Source organism: Nyctereutes procyonoides, unplaced genomic scaffold, assembly GCF_905146905.1.
Source record: "Nyctereutes procyonoides isolate TBG_1078 unplaced genomic scaffold, NYPRO_anot_genome, whole genome shotgun sequence".
Classification (NCBI taxonomy): Eukaryota; Metazoa; Chordata; class Mammalia; order Carnivora; family Canidae; genus Nyctereutes; species Nyctereutes procyonoides.
In genome coordinates this window covers 17259146-17283095 of record NW_026575137.1, presented here as the reverse complement: position 1 = coordinate 17283095, position 23950 = coordinate 17259146, and the positions used below count along the sequence as shown (strand labels likewise).

The window sequence follows — 23950 nt, the reverse complement described above, 5'->3', positions numbered from 1 at the left end:
TTTCAGCCTTGGTGCTGTGTTTTGTGTGTGTGCACTTCTGCTTTAGGAATGATTTAAAGCTGAGGTGTATCATTTAGCATTTCCTTTTCCTTTAAGATTTAGATTTGCCATGCATTGTTTCCACTCCCAGCCAGTTCCCATAGATCCACTCAGCAGCAGAGGGGCCTTAGGTCGGTCCTACAATTGCCTGGCCCCAGCCCCCTTCTATAGGCTGCCTCAAAAGGCTCTAACTTGCTTTTAACCCTTTGCTGATGATTTCAAGAAGGAAGTCTCAATTAGCTACTAGTTGCCTGTAAGACTTCTCTAACACTTGCTACTTTAAAAAAATTTCTAATTATTATTTTTCTTAGTAATCTCTACCCCCAAAATGGGGCTAGAACTCACAACTCCAGAGATCAACAGTCACATGCTCTACTGAGTGAGCCAGCCAGGTGCCCCACTATCTTTTTTTTTTTTTTTAAGATTTATTTATGGGATGCCTGGGTGGCTCAGGGATTGAGCATCTGCCTTTGGCTCAGGGCGTGATCCCAGGCCCAGGATAGAGTCCCAATCCTTCACTGGGCTCCCTGCGAGGAGCCTGCTTCTCCCTCTGCCTCTCTGTGTCTCTAATGAATACATAAATAAAAACTTTAAAAAAAAATTTACTTTTGAGAGAGAGAGAGAACACAAGCAGGAAGCCAGATGCGGGCTCCATCCTAGGACCCTAGGATCATGACCTGAGCCCAAGACAGATGCTTAACCACTTAACCAACTGAGCCACTCAGGTGTGCCCTCCCACCTGCTGCTGCTTTTTTTTTTTTTTTAAACATAAAACAGTCTTAGGGCTCAGGGCGTATGGTATCCAGCTGGAATTCAATAATAGTATCTTTATAGTACTGTTTATCTTTACAGTCAGCAGCAGTTAACTATCCATTTAGAGCAGTGAAATGCAGTTTTCAAAATGAATTGATGTAATCATGGTACAAATATATTTAAGTTTATAAAAGTAAACTGATTTTTAAAAATGCACCACAAAAACGGAATAATTATGTGATGAGCTCACACTAAGGTGGTAATCATGTTGCAAATATAAATGTATCAAGTCAATAATTAAACTGATACAGTATTATATTGCAATTATATCTCCATCAAAATAAAAAATATAAACATCACGTAAATATTGTCTATATGTATAGCAGGTACATACATATCACAAATTGTGACATGGAATGAGAAGAACTGAAATATGGGAAAACGGGCTTTGGGGCAGAAGGAACAGGCTGCTAGTGTAGCCCAAAGTCAAAGAGCTGAAAGATTTTGGGGCACAGGAAACCTTTCATTTTTTAAAAAAAGATTTTATTAATCATTCATGAGAGACAGAGGCAGAGACACAGGCAGAGGGAGAAGCAGGCTCCATTCCATGCAGGGAGCCTGACCAGGGACTCCATACCCGGTCTCCAGGACCACCGGACCCCTGGGCTGAAGGCGGAGCTAAACCGCTGAGCCGCTAGGGCTGCCCACAGGAAACCTTTCAAAGGAGGTAATGGGAAGATGAAGAAAGAGGCCATGAGGAGTAGCTGGGCAGGTTTAAGAGGTCAGTACTCACTGTCTCCAATCCAATCAGGAGGCCGCTGAAACATAACTCTTTAATTGCTCACAGAAAGTATTCAGCTTTTATTTTTAATTAAGATTTTATTTATTTATTCATGAGAGACACACAGAGAGAGGCAGACATAGGCAGACGCAGGCTCCATGCAGGGAGCCTGATGTGGGACTTGATCTTGAGTCTCTGGGATCACGACCTGAGCCAAAGGCAGATGCTCAACCGCTGAGCCACCCAGGCATCCCAAGTCTTCAGCTTTTAGGAGTCTCTTCCAATAGTTGCTATTTTGTTTATTTTTTAAAATTTTTAAACTTTTTTTTTAAGATTTTATTTATTCATAGACACAGAGAGAGGGGCGGAGAAGCAGGCTCCATACAGGAAGCCCGACGTGGGACTTGATCCCAGGTCTCTAGGATCACACCCCAGGCTGCTGGCGGCGCTAAACCGCTGCGCCACCGGGCCGCCCTAGTTGCTATTGTAAGAGGGAAAAAAAGTAGCAAAGAAAAATATTCTTTAGCTTATTTTCAAATCAACAAGAGGAAGGCAATACATGCTCAAGGAATAAAATACGTATTTAAATGTAGACTTAGGGGCGCCTGGGTGGCTCAGTTGGTTGGGCATCTGCCTTCGGCTCAGGTTGTGGTCTCAGGGTCCTGGGATCGAGCCCCGAGTTGGGCTCCCTGCTCAGCAAGGGGTCTGTTTCTCCCTCTGCCTCTGCTCGTGCACACACGCGCTCTCGCTCTCTCAAATAGAAAAAAAAATGAAAAGGAAAGAAAGAAAAAGAAAGAAAGAAATGAACTAGAGGGGCGCCTGGGTAGCTCAGTGGTTGAGCATCTGCCTTCGGCACAGGTCATGATCCTGGGGTCCTGGGATGGAGTCCCATATCTGGCTCCTTGCAAGGAGCCTGCTTCTCCCTCTGGCTGTGTCTCTGCCTCTCTGTGTGTCTCGTGAATAAAAAAATAAAAATCTTTTTTTAAAAAACGTGGAATTAGAAATAGAACTTGTAAGCTATCTTAATAATCAACAGTTAAATACATATCAAGAGATTAGTAGTGTATTAACTAACAGGTTAGTAGCATTTGTCAGTTTACAAACAACTTTTCGGGGTAGCTCCAGTGGCTCAGTGGTTTAGTGCCGCCTTCAGCCGGGGGTGTGATCTTGGAGACCAGGGATCGAGTCCCATGTCATGCTCCCTGCATGGAGCCTGCTTCTCCCTCTGCCTCTCTCTCTGTGTGTCTCTCATAAATAAATAAAATATTAAAAAAAAAAACTTTTCAAATACATTCTTGAAATTCACTTTTATAATTGCTTGTGGTATTGTTTGTGGGTCACAAATTCCTTAATATATAATATTGAGAGATCATATGTAAGATCACATTAATTTCCAGATATCACAGTTGAAGCTCAAGTTCAAGTCTCCTGGTTCTAAACTCCACTCTCTTTTGGCTCTGCATGCAATAAAACATGCACTATTGGACCCAAAAGGTAAAGTTTTAGAAGTGTTTTGAGAAAAGGAAGGGACATGTTTTTATCACTTTAACAATCCATCAGCAAATATTTTGAGGGCTTACTGTGTTCCAATTGCTAGGAGGAATACACACAAAGGAGTATGACGCAGTTTCACGAATACAAGAAAAGTTAAAAAATGATAAAGACAGCACTTCTGGGGCCACTACAAATGGCCTTCAGGCTCTGCATCCCACACCCTACAGTGCAGTTGGATGTCACCTGCAGTAGCCCAGAGCTGATAAGAAAAAGGATGTTCTCAGTGCTCAGCTGGGGATTATGAAGTTTCTTAGAAAGCAATTGAGGAATTCTATTAAAATTTAAAATACATAGATCCTTTCAGCATGAGGGGTGCTTTTAAGGTATTGGCAATCTTCTATTTCTTGATCCAGATGTTGGTTACACAGAGGTATTCTTATAAAATTTCAGCAAGACGTACAACTTATTTAAGTCATATTTTAATCCTAGCTCTCCACCTATCATCATGTGGTCGCGCCTAAGGTTCTTAAACTCCTTGGGCCAAAGCATCTTAACCTCCCCACCCTTTATTTTCTACTTCAGTCTCCTATTTGTTTCCTTCTTCATAGATGGAAACAGGCAAATTAATTCGTCTGATTGCTTGCTTTTTGGTCTGTCTCCCGGTAGAATGCAAACTATACAAGGTAACAACCCTGACTCTCTTATTTGCTATTGCATCTCCAGTACCAACCACAATTCTTAACACATACTAGCTGCCCAATAAACATTTTTTTATTTTTTTAAACATTTTTTAAAGATTTTATTTATTTATTCATGAGAGACACAGAAAGGCAGGGACACATGCAGAAGGACAAGCAGGCTCCATGCAGGGAGCCTGATGTGAGACTCGATCCGGGAACTCCAAGATCACGCCCTGAGCAGAAGCCAGACGCTCAACTGCTGAGCCACCCAGGTGTCCCTAAACATTTGCTGAATAGATGCATGGATGGACAAAGACAAAAAGTTTCTGAATCTGAAGAACTGAGGACCTGCAAGGCCTGGTGACCCCACCAGGTCACATCTACCCACTAAAACCTATCCTGGAAAAGCCTCTATACATCTTTGCTATGATCAGCTTCCAAACTCATTTATTTGTAAAATGTCCCATTTTTTAAATATTCCTTGCTAATATAGTATATCAGCATACAAATCTAAGAATATCTCCTAAATATTAAACATGGGATGGAAATCATCTATCACCTTAAGGGGTGCTCCATTCCTCCTACTCCATTCTGTCAGATATAAAATACAGCAAGTCTGGTCCTGTAGCAACAGAAAGCAAATTCCACACAAGAAGGGCACTTTCCTCTGCATTGGAAAATCACATTTGGGTTTGGGTAAGGTATCTACATAATCAGGTTCACCCCTGGTCCTAGAGTTCTTAGGGTTACCCACTGCTATCTGCATCTTATATTTGAGAATATTAGATATTCTCTGATCATGCATGATTTTTCTCTTCCACGTCTTACACATTCCTTGGGACCAAGGACTGATCCAAACCATGAGATGGTCTTAGAGATGCTGCCAGCTCCTAATATTGCCCCTAGCTCCAGGCCCTAATGTACTCTTTTTATTTTTTAGGAGAATTCACACTTGTGAAAGACTAGATGGAAGGTGGGACTACAGGAGGGGGATGGTAGACATATGATCCAAATAGGCCAATTGGATGCCCACACCAGGACTTGGCATCCTTAAGGGCTGACACAGCAGTTGAGAACAGGGATGATTCAATATGGCAGCAGCAGGGTTGAGTCTGCTGGAAGGTGAAGGCAGGTTTTGCTATCTGCAGTAACTATACAACTCGGTTTTTTTCCTGTGGTGTGACCTGGCCATGTTTTTCCTGCTGCTCAGCTCTCGTGGCTATTTACTGAGCCCCATGCTCCACCCTCCCATTGATTCTGTGAACACAATACCCTTCTAGTACATTCCAGTAAACAAGTTATCAAGAGTCTGTTTCTGTAGTAGACATTCTGATGGGCTCTCCAAAATCCCTTTCAAGTCTGAAGGATTTATTTTCTCAGCTGTTGAGTGGGCTGCTGGCAGGCGGTCCTCAGCTGTCAGCCCTCTTCAGAACAGCTTCAGCTGAAGAGAGTCTCATTACCCAAGGTCACACCTGCTTTATTGGACCAATCTGAATCCCAAGACTGGTCAACACAGGGCAGAAAGACCTGGCACCTCAGCCCAATTCAAGTCGGATTGCTGGATTAAAAAAACAAACCACAATTCTCAGATAATTTCAGATAAACAAAATATTCTCTCAGTTTAAGTATGTTAAATGTACTGGATAAAAATACTTATGGTAAAAAGTTATACATTATTTATCTGAGATTCAAATTTAGCTGGTGATCCTGTATTGTTATTTGCTAAATCTGGCAACACTAAACTCAGGGCAACTCCGAAGGTCCATCACAGGCTCAGAGCATTCCATGGGCTTGGCTGAGGAAGTGTTTCAGCTCATCTCCTGCCTGTGCACATGCTTGCTTTAGGTGATGATCCCAATGCCACTCCCTGGTATAGCTGCTGCAAACAGACCTCTGTCTCAGACTAGAAACCCAACATGTGACATGTAGCTTCCTTGCAATAGGGTGACCAGCTGTCCCGGTTTGCCTAGGACTGGGAGGGTCCTCAGATGAGTCAATCATCCTACCTTGCAACCAGGAATTCTAATAGAACTCTCAACAGCTTGGGTGACCAGAAAAAGTCATTGCATGTGGTCCTGGGCTTTTGCTTTATTATCTGATCCCAGTGTTCCCATGTCCTGCCAGGACCAAATCTTTGTACTGAATCCAAGCCTGTTCCACCAAGGCCCTGAGATCCTGCCTTTCTTCAAATGAGATCAGATCCTGTGCTGCCTAGAACTCTGAAGCTGTTACTTCCCGATGTGGGCAGTTGCCTGTCACCTAGACTCTCCATGTTCTAACTGCAGGATTGGTCTATCCAACCCCCACCCACCTCTATTACTTGCCTCCAACTATACGTGAGATTTCTATTTATCAATAGCTCAGATGTCTTCTCCAGAATCAGTCTCTCTCTTTCTAGAAATGACTTTTTTCTTTTCTTTTCTTTTTTAAGATTTTACTTTTAAGTAATCTCCACATCCAACGTGGGGCTTGAACTCACAACCCCCAGATCAAGAGTTGCATGCTCTACTGACTGAGCCAGCCAGCCAGGTGCCCCTGATTTTTTTTTATATTTATTTATTTTTAGAGAAAGAGGGAGTATGCATGAGCAGGTGTGAGAGGGAGGTAGAAAGAAACCCAAACAGACTCCATGCTCAGCAGGGAGGCTGACGTGGGCCTCAATTCCACGACCCCAAGGTCATGACCTGAGCCTAAATCAAGAGTCAGACACCCAACCAGCTCAGCCACCCAGGCACTCCATTAACTGACTTTTTCTAATAACCATGTTTCTGAAGCCTTATGCCTATTCATTCCTCCCTCTCTAGTTTCCAATAATATTAATTGAACATTCTCTATATGTCACACACTGCATCAGGAGCTTCATTCATTCATTGAAATGATGTGTTGATGGAGTGCCTGTCTAGTGTTGTCGGCTGGGCATCCAACTCTTGGTTTCAGCTCCAGCTGTGATCTCAGGGTCATGACATTGAGCCCTGAGTGGGTCTCCATGCTTAGCTCAGAGTTGGCTTGAGACTTTTCTCTTCCTCTTCCTCTGCCCTTCCCCCTGCTCACATGTGTGCTCTCTCTCAAATAAATAAATAAATAAATAAATAAATAAATAAATAAATAAATAAATCTTTTTAAATGTATTGACTACCAGCTATGTGGTAGGTACTAAGCAAATAGCATTAGCGATATGAAAGTGAACAGGAGATAAGGTATCTGCTCTGGGGTGGGGTGGGGTGGGGTGAGGCTTCCTTTCTAGCACAGGATGCAATCAATCAGCAAATGTAGCCAGTACTATCCTAGCCTTGTTCCTTGGGTCCCTTCAGCTATTTCTGTGTGCCTCAAACCTGGCTCCTATGTATGTTTGCCGTGATGGCCATACCTGCTCTTGGGCAGATGGAAGAAGTGAGAAGTGCTTGAGAGTTGACCCCACCCTCAGTCACCCTTAGCCAACAACTGACTGGTGCAGGAATAGGAAAATGCAGCTCATTTGCTTCACATTAGGATAAATATGGGCAGGAGTTAGTCTATAGAGCTGCCCTATGGGATCAGGTTGAGGCTGGGACTTTACCTGAAATCCCATCCTTTATTCCTCTCCCCCATCCCTGTTCTGTTACCTCCCACTCCCTTAGCCACCTCCATTGGAAATAGTTTTTTAATAAATCATCATTTGTACCCAAATCCTCTTCTCAAGCTCTAATCCTAGTGAGCCTGACCTAAAACAACAAGTAAATAAGTAATGATAAGCTGTGATCAGTCTATGAAGAAATGAGTATGGGGATAGAGGGACCTATTGTAGACTAGGAAGACAGGAAAGGCTACTCAAGGGGAAGACATTTTAGCCAAGAAGGAACTAGATATGTGAAAAGCCAGGGGAAGAGTATTTCAAAAGGAGAGAATGGGAAGGACAAGTTCTCAAGCATGAGAGAGCTTTGCATTTGGCATATTCTAGGAATTGTCTGAAGGCTCATGGAGATGGATGACAAGTAGTGATGGGGACAAGGGTAGAGGAAGGCAGATGCCAATCCATATGGAACCTTGTGGACCAGGATAAGGCCTTTGGCATTTACTGTCGGTGACATGGAATGCCACGGCAGAGTTTTCAGTTGGTGTGCCATACACCTGATTAACGTTTTAAGACTATTGCTCTGGCTACATTGTGAAGGTTATGAGTGGCAGAAAAGCAGCTGGGATGCTACGGCAATAGTCTAGTACTCACATAACAGGTGGTGTCAGCTGGGACTAAGGAAGTAGAGGCAGAGAGAGAAAAGGTGTATTTTGGAGGTAGAATTGACAGCGCCAGCTGACAGGTATTAGCAAGAGGGATCGGTTAAGAATGATTCTCAGGTTTCTGGTTTTAGCAATTGGGTGACCATTAAATGCCTTTCACTGAGATAGGGATCACTGGGAAGAAAGCAAGACTGGGAACAGAGAAGCCCACACATAATTCTTGTAAAAGCTCAATGTGGAAACAGGCAGGGAGAAGGGTCTGGCTGCAGTTTACAGCTAGTACACAGCAGAGAAGTGAAACCCTGATCTGAATACTGACCTTGGCAACCCGGGCCCTCACTGCAGGCCACTGGAGTCTTATTTGCATAAGAGGCCCTCTGTCCCCAGAGAGAAGGACTGAGGAGGGCTCAGGATAGATGCTGAAGTTAGAAGAGAAGGGGGAGGTGAGGCCACCCTAACCCCACAGGAGAATGACTGGGGAGCTCACCTGGGAAATTTTCTTAACTCCAATCAAAGGTTGGCTGGAAGAGCATCTATCTAACAATCACCTACCATGTGGGACAGAAAAGTGATGCCTCTTTAAAGCTTTGGGGGAAGCTATGGGACAGTGGGTGGTTGCACCTGGTGTTGCAAGACCCAGCCAACCCTTCCCTACCCACCATCCTTAGATTCCCAGGCCCCTCTCTACCCATGCAGCCCTGACTCCAGCAGGGAGCAGCTACCTGCTGTTTCCTGTGCCAGGCAAGCTTTTTCATGCCTTAGTCAAAGGCAAGCTATTCTCTGCTGGGGGACAGGGAGCAGGGAGCAGGCTCCTGCCCAACCCTTTACCTTGTGGCAACATCCCTTTTGCCTTTAGCACTTAGCTCTAAAATTAGCTGCTCTGTGAAGTCTTCTCCAACTTCCCCAGGCAGTATTAGTCACCTCTGTGTTCCTAAAATGTTCTGCCGAGGCATGTGTTACGGATTTAACTATCCCAGTCTTGCAGGGGTGGGGTGGGGGGGTGGAATCTGAGCCTATACAACAACTGAAGGGGGTTGCAGGGGGTGGGGAGATGTGGGGCTAGAGGTAGGCACTAGAACATTCTAAATCGCATGAGCCAGATGGGGCAAGAAAGTTTCCAGATGACCCTTTCAGGCCTAGCTTGGCGAGAAAAGAGTGTCCAGGAATGACAGCAGTGAAGGCAAATTAAGGGAAGGCCCCTTGGAGAGGCTATAATGTGGATTTTATTCTGCTACTAAAACCTTTCCCCAGTAAGGTTTACAAATTGAAATTACTCCTTGATGTGTCTTTTCTCCAGAGCATTTATTTTTTTTTTTAGTTTTTAAAGATTTTATTTATTTATTCATAGACACACAGAGAGAGAGAGGCAGAGACACAGGCAGAGGGAGAAGCAGGCTCCATGCAGGGAGCCCGATGAGGGACTCGATCCCAGGTCTCCAGGATCACACCCCAGGCTGCAGGCTGCGCCAAACCGCTGCGCCACTAGGGCTGCCCTCTCCATAGCATTTATTTATTTTGTATTTTTTTTAATTTTTTAATTTATTTATGATAGTCACACACAGAGAGAGAGAGAGAGAGGCGGAGAAGCAGGCTCCATGCACCGGGAGCCTGACGTGGTACTCTATCCCGGGCCCCCAGGATCGTGCCCTGAGCCAAAGGCAGGCACTAAACCGCTGCGCCACCCAGGGATCCCCTCTCCAGAGCATTTAAAGGTACTGTGGAGGATACCTGGGTGGCTCAGTGGTTGAGCATCTGCCTTTGGCTCAGGCCGTGATCCTGGGGTCCTGGGATTGAGTCCTGCATTGGGCTCCCTGTAGGGAGCCTGCTTCTTCTTCTATGTCTCTGCCTCTCTCTGTTTCTGTGATGAATAAATAAAATTTTTTTAAAAATAAAGGGACTGTGGACATGAGCACCTGATTCCATTTGTCTGCTTTACTCAAGAATGTCCCAAGTGTGGCTTTTCACCAAATTAGCCTGCATTTGTCTTGTTTGCACATGCACTGTGCAAAGTAAACTAAAGAGAGCTAGCCCATTTTATATCTGTCATAGGGTTCCTACTAAAGTTTGCATTAATAGCATCCCCCCCCAAATAGCATCCCCCATTTACGCAGTACCTTACAATTCACAAACTACCAAATTGTTTCATTTTAATTTTCATGCAACATTAGGGTGTTCTGCAAACCTATGTAACAGATGAAGAAACTGAGGCTCCAACAGGTCAGGCACCCTGCGAGGAGATGCAGAGCCAGGATTAGAACCTGGTGCCTTTTACTCATTTAAAGAATAACCAACACATGCTCCCTGAGGAAAAGCCTTGCTTCCACTCCTCTAAAAGCCTGAGAAAATTCTAATTGCTTGACCTTTGGAACTCAGGAAGACCTTTTTGACTGTGGTTTGTGTCATGGCCAAAAAAAGCATTATCACAGGGCCTTGCAATTATAGGGGCAGTTTGCAGCATGCCCTAACCAAACCGGGAAGAGCTCGACATAGGTTGATAAATAACACTGCTTCCATAAAGGAAAGAGGATTCCAAAGAAAATAAACATACAGCAAATTGATCCTTGTAGTAGGAATGTTCCAGTGTGAGTATAAATAAGCATCTTGTAAAGGAAGAAGAGGATGATATTGTGAAAAAGAACTGAGAAGGAATACCAAGGAGCAAAACTCAGGATGGAACCATCAGCAGAAAGAAAAAGAGAACATGGTCTAAGAGAAAGGCCATGAAATGGCAAAAGTAGACATTTATTTAACAATCTGAAAGTAAGAATGAAAAAAAGTGAGGTTCTGCATCAAATCAATGGATACCGAATCCCACAGGGTGATTGTGCTATGAGAGACATCGATGACAAGATTCTTTTTTTTTTTTTTTTTTTTTATTCATAGAGATGCAGAGAGAGAGAGAGGCAGAGTCACAGGCAGAGGGAGAATCAGGCACCATGCAGAGAGAGCCTGACGTGTGACTCGATCCAGGGTCTCCAGGATCACGCCCTGGGCTGCAGGCAGCACTAAACCGCTGCACCACCAGGGCTGCCCGACACTGATGACAAGAGAGGGAAAAGTTCCTTACAGTTGTTATTTACTAAGTTCTTGCTATGTGCCAGATGCTGTCCTAGGGCTGTAATGATATAATCCCATTAATGTGCACCATGACCCCTTAATAGTTTTGCAAATTGTACAGATGAGAAGCTAAGGCACAGACAATTCAGGTGCCTTACTTAAGGTCCATTAGCTAGTTGGTAGTAAAGATAGCATGTGAACCAGGGGCTCTTGAGCTGATGCTCTTAAACTGTGTGCTCCGTCACCTCCTGTAGGTGGCCTGCCTTGACAACACAAGGTTTATAAATGTTTAAATACTGTAAGCCACAAAATGATCTTAGGAAAAGGCAGGGGTTTGGGGGAGGAGTCTCTGGATAGGAAGTACTAAAAACAACTTAAACCAGCTTAAACTCAAAGAGAGGCAGCAGACTGAGGTGGCTCCAAAGATGAAGGGAGAATTTGATAGCTAAGCCTTGGGAGCTCAGGAAACGGAGTCTCTGAGATTTCAGCTCCTGGAATTAGGGATGTGAAAGGTCTCAGGACTCTCCTGACCTGTCATACTCTTTCTCTTCTTGAGTTGACTTCTTTTTCTCCTATTGCTGGAGGGTTCCTTTAAGGGCAGTGGTGGTTGGGAAGCCCGGGTGGCTCAGAGGTTTAGAGCTGCCTTCAGCCCAGGGCCTGATCCTGGAGACCTGGGATCGAGTCCCACATCAGGCTCTCTGCATGGAGCCTGCTTCTCCCTCTGCCTGTGTCTGCTTCTCTCTCTCTCTCTCTCTCTCTGTCTCTCATAAATAAACAAAATCTAAAAAAAAAAAAAAAAAAAGGTGGTGGTGGTGGTAGAGTGGCCTCTGTACCCCTCACCTTGGGGACAGGAAACCTCACAGGTAGAGAGGGGGAAAAAAAGCCCTCTTCTTTCCCTTTTTCCCCAAGGTAAAAAAAGATCCCAGGGAAAAATTATAATTGGTCAAGCTTGAGTCATGTGCTCAACCATGGGCCAATCACTGTGGCTGGGGGTGGGCAGGGTTCTATGACCATCTGCCTCCACTCACTAGGGTTAGGTGGGGCTGTGACAGAGCTTTTCTCAGAAGGGAGCTGCTATTCTGGGGAGCCAAAACGACAAATATCCATGACAAATTGGACCACTGGCAAAAAGGTTACAAATATCAGAAGAAATGCAAAAACAGCCAGGATAAAAACAGATGACAGCAAGGATAAAATGCTCAATAAACTTTGGAAACAGTATATAATGAAAACAGGGTTTAGACATGATGAGGGGAAATTTATCTAACAAAGTAGAGGGTCTAAAATGCAATTCAAGAGATGAATTAGGATGTCAGCTCTGAAACCTTTAAATAGTGCTTTATTAAGACAGATGCATTCTGGGAGAGTTGACTAATGTAGGGTCATGCTCCTAGTTTGTGCCCACTAACTACTAATTCATATTGATGACAGGTTTTATTAGAAATTATTGCTCGCAGCACTTACATATTTATAACATTTTTAGCAGAATAATTCACATATGTAAAGTTCTGCATAAGTGCAACCAATAATAATTTGTTATTGAGCCATTGAGCTTATGTATACTCTTTCACGCATGCATTTATTCATTCATCTGTTAGTTACTAATCGAGTGGATACTGTATTTCAGGTACTCTGTTGGGCACACCTGTTTTTCTGCCTTCAAGGTACTTAGAGTACAGGGGAGGAGACAGCTAGCTATAAATAAACTACCTGGATAGTTATATATTGGACACTGTGGTGCACTTCCAGGTTTTCAGGCAAGACACTTTGGGGTGCCTGGCTGGCTCAGTTCGTATAGCATGAGACTCTTGATCTCCGGGTTGTGAGTTTCAGCCACACATTGGGTGTAGAGATTACTTAAATAAATAACCAACCAACCAAAACTGAGACACTTTGCTCCCACTTAGGGGGAATGTGTTAATATTAAAGGCTTACAGATGAGTCCACCCTCAGGAATTGCCCTTGGCTAATGGGAGCTGCCTCCCCCAAGCTTGTGACCTCTAGAGCTGGGGCAATCCATATATCCTATGATTGGTCAGTGATGGGTCATTGAGAGGGTACGATGGCCAGCCTCGTTGCTTTCCCTGGAGACAACACTGAAGAGTCATCCTAGCCCCAGAGTTCCTTGTGGGATCATCTGAGGCCTTGGTTACAACTGTATCACAGTCCAGCTCCTTCCTTTGCCCAATCTGGCTTCTCTCACTCACCTATAGGTGTTGTTCCTGAGAACACTCTCTCAAAAACAGTCTGCATGGAAATCTCCACTTCTGAGTCTTTTACAAAAACCCCACCTAAGCAAGGTACAACTTAGAAAATTGTTATCAGGTAAAGCTGTCCTATTCACAAATTGTCAGAGCCAGTTTTCCAGATAGATTATACTAGTCAGCTTGGAGCAAGTCTTGGCTTGAAAAATCACCTGGATAGTCCCTCTATTTTTTTAAATATAAGAAAGAAGGTACCTTTTCCTCAAAAGGAAGAGAGTAATAGAACATTCTTGCAGCATGAGAAGGTCTGGCCCTCTCAATTGTTCCAGCATATAGAGCTGGTCTGCTAAGAAAAAGGGTATTTTGTGTAGCAGACCAGGGGCTTCCCAGGAAGGGAGGATTAGAGACTTGGACCCTCTCCCTTGTGAGGCCCAATGTTGCTAAAATCTCTCTGATAAATGAGATGGTCCCTACTCAGGTCCCCTGGTGAGAGAGGAGGGAAAGGCTTCAAAGAAGAAATTAATCAGAACAGAGGGGGAGTCTGTGGAAAGCCCCTCCTGACCTGGCTGACCTGGTACACAGAGTGGGCTCAGAGAGAAAGGATGAGCACAAGATTGTAAGTTAAGGAGTCATAGAGAAGCATTTCTAACTAAGGACAACTCTGAAAGGGTCTTCCCTTAGAGGACAATGAGGAGTATGAACTTGCAAGGCTATCATCCCTGTAGCAGACATACTATTTTACAAAACCAACTTTTAATATTAACTCTATATAATAGTAACAGAATCAACCACAGTGTAAAATAGGGGCCCACTGGGGGACTGATGACATCTTCTAGTTCTCACTTTCAAATTCAGGTGATTGGAGTCCCAGTAATTGGTACAGGAGGCTGTGAGCAATTTATTGGACACACAGAAGAAATGCAATTTTATTGGTACTTTAATCTGGTAAAAGGGCTGTACAGGTTGCACATAATTCCAAAACACTGTGAGGAATACTTCTCACAGTGAGAAGAGGAATGACTACCTCCAGGGAGAAAGCCTTCCTGGAGGAGAGCCAAGCCAAGTCTTGTAGGCTGAGCAGGATTCAGAAGATGAATGATGAGATGTGGACATTGGTCAGAAGGGCATCCAAGACTTCCTAGGACAAAAGCACAGAGGCAGGGGGATACGTGGGTGGCTCAGTGGTTGGAGTGTCTCTACCTTTGGCTCAGGTCTTGATCCCGGGGTCCTGGGATCCAGTCCCACATCAGACTCCCTGCAAGGAACCTACTTCTCCCTCTGCCTATGTCTCTGCCTCTCTCTCTGTGTCTCTTATGAATAAATAAATAAAATATTTAAAAAAAAACACAGAGGCAGGAATGCATACTGTCACCTGTAAAAAAATCTAGGTGGATTTGGATCCCAGGAGGCACTGAAGGAAGAACTGTTGGCAGGGTGAGACAACAGAAGGCCTAGAAGCCAGGACAAGACACTGAGACTTGTCCAGGTTACCAAATCTTATCTAGAAAAGCTGAAATTCCTGACTTTTATCAGATAGATCCAGATTCTTTAAGTTGACAACTATTCAAAAAATTTTTTTGAAAAAGTTGGGAGCTAAACAAAGCATCTTTAGATCTGCCCATAGGCCTCTAGTTTGGTACTTTTGTTAAAATGAAGAACAGATAAGTGGAAAGATCATATTTGCATATTAAAAGTTTACTCTTGGCAGTATGGTTAAAGAAAGAAAGAGACTAGACAGGAAGACAGTTAATTTAACAACAAATATGTTGAGACTTCTGTGTGTGACAAGAGTTGGTGTCACAGTAGTGGGTCTGGACCCTAACCTTGGTGCAGGAGACACATTTCTTTCTTTCTTTATTTTCTTTTTCTTTTCTTTCTTTCTTTCTTTCTTTCTTTCTTTCTTTCTCTTTCTTTCTTTCTTTCTTTCTTTTTTCTTTTTCTTCAGGAGACACATTTAATCAACAATAACACACATGTGTAAGTACTCACTGTGAGCACACTCCAGGGAAGACAGGGAAGGGCCTAAATTATGGCAGAAGATGGAAGAGAACAGATTAAAGGGATATTTGGAAAGTTTGGTAACAATTTAGCTGGGAAGAAAAGAGAGAAGGAGTTTCAAGGTCTTATTTGGGTGAGTGGGTAGATGCTGTTTTAGAAAAAACGATCACTGGGACCTTTGCCACTATCGAGAGTTCCATAAACAGAGTGAGCATGATTTAAACAGATGGTGCAAAAGAACGAGAGTTAAGACCTACATTTTAATTTCTATCCTCTTACTGAGCCTTCCAAACAGTCCTATTCATCTCTTTCTGGAGAGAATACCTGCCCTGCCTAGTTCACAAGGATTAGCCAGGATTCTTCAGAGAAACAAAACCAACAGGAATATATAGAGAGAAGTAGAGAGAGAAAGGGGTTTATTATAAGGATAGGCTCACATGAGTATGGAAGCTTACAAGGCTCCAGATCAGCACGCAGCAAGCTGGGAACCCAGGAAAGTCAAGGGTGTTTTTCTGGTCCTGAGCATTGGCTCAGGACCCAAGAGGAGCCAATGTTTCAGGTCAAGTCCAAATGCAGGAAAAAGCCCAGCACCCATCTCGTGGGCAGTCAGGCAGGGACATAGTTAAGGAAAAGTCCGCCCTTTTGTTCTATTCAGGCTTTCAGTAGAGCAGATGAGGTCCCACCCACAGTAGGGAGAACAATTTACTTAGTCTATGGATTCAAATGTTAATCTCATCCAGAAACATCCTCATAGAAGCATCTGGAATAATGTTCAACCAAATATCTGGACACCTGTGATCCAGTCAAGCTGACACATAAAATTAACCATCACAATACATTTGAGTATAAAAAGAAATAACTGATTTGAAACTACCTTACTTCAAAGGCCGTACAAATGTGGTAAGTAGAGGAAATATTCTCCTATAGATCCAATTGCCTCTCCTGCCCTGTTCCTGGAAGGCTGGTCTCCGCCCACTGCAGCACTTGACTCCCTGAGCCTCTGGTTTCTGGTTGGGAGACACAGCAGGAGATGGAAGAGTAAGCAGAGAGATAGGGTGGGTGGGGCACTTACTCTCCCATGGGAGACTTAGGTCCTATTGGTGTCCCCTTTTCCCTGGCTGCAGCTCCCTCTCCTGCCCCATCAGGCCTAGAGGTGCTAACTCTGCTGGAGTTTCTGGTGCTTCTCCATCCCTTGTTGGGCTCTTTCTTACCCTGTCAAAGAGCAAGTATCCAATCTGGACAATATTAATATTAAATTCATACCTAAGCTTTCAGGGGAAATTCTTGCCAACTCTATCTCTAATCTCAAATCAATTCTTGCCATCTTTTTTTCTTTTAATAAAGACCACTTTAATATGAACATGTTTACCCCTCAAGAAACGGTCAAAATGTAAAGGGAAGAGTAAGCCACCATGGAAAGGAGAGCACGATGCTGTGGGATGGATGGCATGTTGTTCCTGGATCCAGCCAATATTCATACATATCAAAGCTACTGATAACAGTAGTCATGTGGATATTGTAACTTCTTCAAATATTGGATCACTTCTTCATTGAAGTAGGTAGGGCCTGAGCACTACACGAGTGGTGACACTCTCCAGCTTCTCCAGCTCATGTTCCCTTGTGGGGTCTCACCTAGCTCCTGAAAGGCCACCCCCTCTGGAACCTGAGAACCACCTTCTGGTCTTGATGCTCCTATACTGGGTATTTATGTATGGTCTCCGAGATCCCCGTCTAAGCTCTTCTGTGTAATATGGATTTGGGATGATACAAACTTCATCTCCCCTCCTCCCAGCTAGCTGGCTTCCTGTTGGGTTCAGCAATGTAAAGCATTAGAAGAAGAAAGAAAAGTAGAAAGAAGGGAGAAGGGAGAAGGAGCTTCTTTCCTGTTTTTCACTTCCTGTTTTTCAGCGTTGCTCCAGCAGCAACATATAATTGCCCCCAGCTTCCAGGAACTTGGAGTACTCCCAGCACCCCAGGGGCCAGCAGCAGTCTTGCCTACTCCCTCACCTGCTGAGCCTCAGGAAGTCTGAGAACCCACACAGCCATGCTCCTTTGGCGAGAGCACCAGCCAGAGAGCATCCCCTCCTCAGAGGTCTGAGCAGGGTAGGGCTTCCTCAGAGATCCAAGCACCAGCTCCAGGAAGTCCCTCCTCGAGCTCCTAGGTACCTGGTGGTGACACCACCTGTTCTCCAGCCTTAGGAGGCTGCTTCTTGAAGTTACCAATCCGTGGATTATTACCCTCTTTCTTTTTTCTTGTACTCTTCCTTTTACTTTCAGCCTTCTAAGGCATGTGAAAGCAATTCTTTATATGAAACCCCATCTATTTGAAATACCTACTGCAATCTCCGTTTCTGATTGGCCCTTAATGCTGATATACTTTTTAATCCATTTTCCACTTATCAGCCAGTTATCTTTTGAAAATGTGCCTTGGATTGCATCACTCTCCTGTAGTACTAGTCAAGGTGCTCAGTTTCCAACAACAGATACCAGCGCTGGCTAACTTTTGAACAAAAGAGAATTTATTGAAACTGACTAGGGAACTCCAGAGAATCAAGAGGAAGACTGGAGACCACACTACAGAGGAAGGCTTGCACAGTGAAGCTCCTAGAATGGTTTGCTGAGGAGGCAGCCTCCGATTCCTTTCCACAGGACACTCAGGGCAGACAGGTGCCAAAGGCCATTGATCCATTCCCATATGCTGGACTCTACTGCCCCCGCACACACATCCCTGTCACCCCTGACTGTACCATGGCCATCCTAATCATTTCTAATGGGCCTTGCATCTTTGAGACACACCCTCATGATTCAAAGTCCCACGCTGGAGCATCAGATTGGCCTTGTTCTAAAGGTTAGGAGACATTCTCATCCCTTCTAAGCCTTTGCTACCACAGTGAGAACTGGGACCCTGCCTTCCGTTACTTTTGTGGTTACCACAAATAGGAAGAGCTTTTGCATGCCAGCCAACCAGAGTGACAAACGTTAGCCATGCTGCCTAAAACCTTACAATAGCTTCCCCTGTCATTTAGAGTAAAATCTCCTAACTTGGCCTTCACGGCTGGCATGATCTGGCCTACCAAACTTCCAGACTTCACCCTGCACCATTCTCCCTAGCTCGTGTTCCGGTCACATGGGCTTTCTGTCTGTCCTCTGAATAGACCACACTTACTCGGACCCCAGGGAATCACTGTTGCCTCAGTTTGGAAGGCCTTTCCCTGATTTTTTTCCAAGGGACTTCCTTTTCACTACCAAGTCTCAGCTCAAATATCTCCTCCTCAGTGAAACCTTCCTAAAAGGAGCCTCTACCACTTCTTTCCTTTGCATCATATGTTTGTATCTGATATTCTCCTGTGTGTTTGTTTGTTAATTTGTTAATTTTTTGCTTTGCTTTCTGCATACTGTGAGTTCCACCTTGTCTGTCATTGCTGCATTATCCCAGCATGGGGGAGAGTGCCTGGAGCAGAGCAGATGCTGAATGTTGAACGAATGAACGGATGGATGGATAGTGCACTTCCGTTTATGATGGAGTTCTACTTGATGAAAGCAAAACAATTTTGTAATGGAAACAATGGCAAATGGGATTTCATGAATGCTTTTTAAAATAATCAACTTTTTGGAACCTATTCATGACATTTTTTTTGACACCCAAATCTCTTTTATTGGGGGGCGCTGGCGGTGGGCCCAGGGCCCTCTCCCTGCACCGCTTGTTCACTGGCGCTGCTTCCTGAGTCCCGCGGCTTCGTCACGTCTGGCAGCTCAGGTGGGCTGGAGAAGGGTTCGATGCGCAGGGCCTCGAGAGCTTCATCTGCTCGGACGGCCGGCGCTACAGTGGCTGCGGCCCGCGGCCCCGCCGTCCGACTGGTGCAGCCGCACTCCCCCGGGTCTTGCGGTCATCCAGAAGCTGGTCATCCTCGTACAGCCGCTGCTCGTCGGGCGGCGCTTGCGGACGCCCTCGACGGGCGCTTCCACTCGAACGCGGGGCTCGACTCCTTGGCGTCCGTGAAGACCACGGTCTTGGGGCTCCGGATCATGAGGAGCACGTCCTGGGGGCGGCGGGCGGGCGTGAGCACCGACCCGGACCCCCGCCCCCGCAGCCCCCCGCCCCCGCCCCCGTCCCCGCCCCTCCAGCTCCCCCAGCCCACCCCCCCAGCCCTGCGCGCCCGCCGCCAGCCCCGCCGCCCGGCCCCTGTTCATGACATTTCTTTTGGAGGTTTTACGAAGGAGCTAGGGATCTGAGGTGGGTCCTAACACGTCTGTTTTGATCTTCTGGAGAGACCATGAGTTTTGTTCTAATGGCCACCAGCTAGTGGTCCTCCATTTTGTGCATTAAAGTGGAAGGTAAAATTGACCTAAAGAAAACCACAAAGTGTACCATATTCATATTGAATATGAAAGAGGCCATACAGTTACCGTTGTCACAAGGATAATACGACCATTGCATGGGTTTGGTGTCAGACAGACCTGAGTTCTACTCCCACATCTAATTCTTACCAGCTGTGTGTTGTTGGCTCTGCCATTTCCAGCTTTGTGACCTTGGGCAAGTTGCTGAATCTCTCTTTGCTTCAATTTCCAAATTCACAAAATGGGAATAACACAGTAGTACCTCCATTATAGGGTTGTGAGGACAAAATTAGTCAATATACAAAAATGACTTAGAAAAGTGTCTGGCATGTGGCTAGCTTTGATAAAGCACAATATAAACATGAGCTATTGTTATAGTTAGGATTGTATTTGTTGGTTGTTAAGAAAAACTTGAACAAGATAGAGGTTTATTTATCTCTCGTATAAGTAAGAGTTAGGCAGCCCAGGGCAGACATAGCAGTTCCACGGTCATCAAGAAGCAAAATTCTGGGGTGCCTGGGTGGTTCGGTGGTTGAGCATCTGCCTTCAGCTCAGGTCGTGATCCTGGGGTCCTGGGATCAAGTTCTGCATCAGGCTCCCTGCAAGGAGCCTGCTTCTCCCTTAGCCTGCATCTCTGCCTCTCTATGTCTCTCATGAATAAATAAATAAAATCTAAAAAAAAACAAGGACCAAAATTCCTTCTTTCTCCACTACCATCTAATGTATAAGTGATAGCCTTAAAGTTCAAGATGGCTATTGAAGCTACCAGCACCGCGTCTGTATTCCAGGCATGGGGAAGAAGCGATGAAGGAGGACCTCAAGGCAGAGTCAATACCCTTTTAAAAAACCTTCCCAGGGCAGCCCCTGTGGCCCAGCGGTTTAGCGCCGCCTTCAGCCTGGGGTGTGATCCTGGAGACCTGAGATGGAGTCCCACATCAGGCTCCCTGCATGGAGCCTGCTTCTCCCTCTGCCTGTGTCTCTGCCCCTCTCTCTCTCTTTCTCTCTCTCTCTCTCTGTCTGCCATGAATAAATAAATAAAATCTTAAAACAAACAAACAAACCTTCCCAGAAGACCCTCTCATTTTCATCTCATTGGCTAGAACCAGACAACATGGCCACACCTAGCTGGAAGGGCCACTGGCAAATGTAGCTTTTTCACTGGTTGCATTACTACCCCAAATAAAGTTGGCCTTGTGTTACTGAAGAAGAAAGGGAAAATGGATATTGCACCTTGTGCAAGTATCTAACTTCCTCCAAATTTTAGTCTTTTTATTTGTAACATGGGAACAGTGGTACATACCTCATATAGTTAATTGGAAGGTTACATGAAATAAAGCCTAAAACCCACTACACAGTGCCCAGCACATACTAAATCAATCTTAGCTGAATCCTAAGAAGGACAAAATGTATCTCTGAATACTTTTAAAAGTAAGATAGACAAAACCACAAGGAACCAAAAGTAGAAAAAATATCCCTGCCAAAAAAGAACTGATTAACTTCAGAAGGAAACCTACTCTATCTACAGGTTTCTTCCTCCTTTTCATTACTTTGGCCTTCTTTATCTTACCCGGTTTTTAGCTGACGAAGTTCCAGCTTTAAATATCACATCAGCCTGCTATGCCACTAACAAAGGGCCACTGTGTGTCTGGGTAGGGCCATCTCAAACTCACTGTTCTGCTGAATCTTTCTGCTCTCATCCACCATCCAATTTCTGTCCAACTGTGTCCAGTATTTTAGAACAGTGGCTTATAAACCTGGCTGATTATAAGACTCATTCACCTGGAGAGGTATGTAAAGCTACAGACTCCCAGTCCCCACCCCAGGAATTGACCCAAAAAACTTCTATATCTGCCTCAGCTGTGTCTAATAGACTCTGGGTTTTTGGACTAAATCACTCACTTGCTTGAATGTTTGCATAATACAGATGAATACACTTTGAAACACAGACATTGATTGAATATTATGAGGGCCAGGCATTGTTTTAAGCATTTACATGGGCTAACTCATTTAGGTACTATTACTCCCCTTTATACAGGTCAGGAAACTGAGGCACTGAGAGGATAAGCAAGTTGCTCAAGGTCACACAGCTAATTAATGGCGAAACTGGGAGTTGGCATTCAGCCCAGGCAGTCTGGCTTCTGAAAGCCTTTATGCTTATCCCCTACCCTCTACCTCCCCCTGATCTATATAGAAGAGTTAGGGCCTTCCAATACAAATTATTTAAAAAATCCGAAGACTTCCTCCTGGCATCTATCAAGTAAATTGCAAAATATTCTTATTCATCATCATTTATCTTCCCAAGCACACTGTGGCTGTGGCACCAGTAAGTATGTTATAAAAGCATTTCAAGGCAGGTATCAAAAATGACATCGAAACTGTATTTTTATGTGTGCATATGTTCACAATGATATTCTTTACGTAAAGAAATATATCTGCACACACATATACACATATATGCTTATAGGCCTATAGAAAGTCTAGGGGAAGATGTAGCAACATGCGACAGTTAATTCTGTGTTGTGTTTATTTCTCTGAAATACACATTTGAATTTTGTCTAATAAAAATTCTTAAGTTTTAAAATAAGGTATTTCCTGTGTTTGGAAGCAAAGACAGTGTAAAACAGTAGCTATATCCTGTTTTCTTGGAGAGTCTTACAAGCCCTTCATTTAAAATTCGTCCTGTAAGACTCTTCAAAAAGAAATCTGATGGAAAGTCTGGATAACAGGTATGTTCACCTGGTGGCCAAGCTATTGGTTTTAGAGTCTAACAGATGTGGGTTTATATCTTCGCTGTGACACAGATGTCAGACAGGTCACTGAATGGCCCTGTCTCACTCACTCTTGGTGTAAAGGTCCAAGGGCTGATGCATTTTGCAGGGCTGACCATATGTATCCAGGTGCTTAATCCAGGGTAACAACCACCGTTTGCAAGAAGCTATCATCATCAGAACATAACTCAGAATTGTTAAATGCCAATTGCAAAACCAGCACCTTTTGGCTAATAACAAGGATTATAAATAATTTATTAATTAGAATGAAGTGTCCACTCTTGCAAAGAGGCTTGAGGGACTGAAAAGGTCAGGCTGCCTTCGGGGATCCAGCCGAGGTTGGTTTAAGTACTGTTTCTAGTTCAATGCATGTGTGTTCCTTGGGACAGGCAATCACCCTAAGCCCTGGCCTACCAGCTCCTGAAATTTCCATTTTCCAAAACACAGATTCGTGTGAGTCACACCATCATGTGCCTTTATGCTGTGTCTGCGGCCTAGCTGTTTCCATCCTACCCACCGCCATTCCCACCCCCTTTGCCCTAACAGCAGCTGGTAAGGCCTTGCTCTCCAAACTCTGCTTCCCTCTGGATTCCGCCCCACCCCCCCCCACCCCCCCCCCCCCCCCCCCCCGCAGAAATTGTGGCCTCTCAGAGGTAACTGGTAACATTCTTCTTGCCACACCCAGGGTTCAGCCTTATCTCCTTATCTTCCTGGACTTTGCTCTAGTAATCATCACTCTCTCCATGTCTCCAGGCACCTTTCTTTTGGTCTATAAATGTTCTCCAATCCCTGGCAGCCTTAAAAAAGAATAAAAATTAATAATCTTGGCCTCAGGACTCCCGGGTGGCTCAGCGGTTGAGCATCTGCCTTCAGCTTGGGTCATGATCCTGGGGTCCTGGAATTGAGTCCTGTCTCATGAATAATCAAATAAAATCTTAAAAAAAAAAAAAGTAATCTTGGCCTCGTGTCACTCTCTGGCCAACTGTCACATTTCTGGAATTGCAGCTTGGATTCTGGAAACTTTAGCTCCCAGTTCTGCCACTTGTAACTGTAGGACTGTTTGCTTAACCTTCCTGTGCCTCAGTTTCCTCCTTTGTAAAATAAGCCTATGGATACTATCTACCTCTCAGGTTGTTGTGAGAATTAATGTGTCAATGTAGAACCCTGTCATACAGAACATAGTCAATAAATGTTAACTATTATCTGAGTCCTACATTTTCCCTTTCATTCTGCAGTTACCAGAACCTGGCTCAGGCCTTACTGCTCCTGATACTTCTTTGGAAAGGTTACCTGTGACCTACTACTTGTTAGTCAATGACCCTCTGTTGCATTTGACATTACTGGTTATTTCCTCCTTCCTGAAACACTCTATTCCCTCATCTCTTGCCACATCCTGCTGCACACGTCATAATGCCCTAGTTAAACTGCATGAATACACACATATGCCTGCATGTGCGTACACACACACACATGCACACACACACACTTACCTTCAAGCCTTTGCTCTTGTGGAGCTGCACCACTACCCCATTACCATGGAAGGTTCCTCCACAATCCAGTCCTCACCTCCAGTGTCCAGCCCTCATCCTCCCAGAGCCTCCTCCCCACATGCCTGCCTCAGGT

At 44.5% G+C, this 23950-nt stretch overlaps 1 pseudogene; it reads right to left on the bottom strand.

The window, feature by feature from the left end:
* Window positions 1-18874: 18874 nt before the first annotated feature.
* On the bottom strand, window positions 18875-22850 carry LOC129495733 (elongin-B-like; annotated as a pseudogene).
* Between the last annotated feature and the right edge of the window lie 1100 nt (window positions 22851-23950).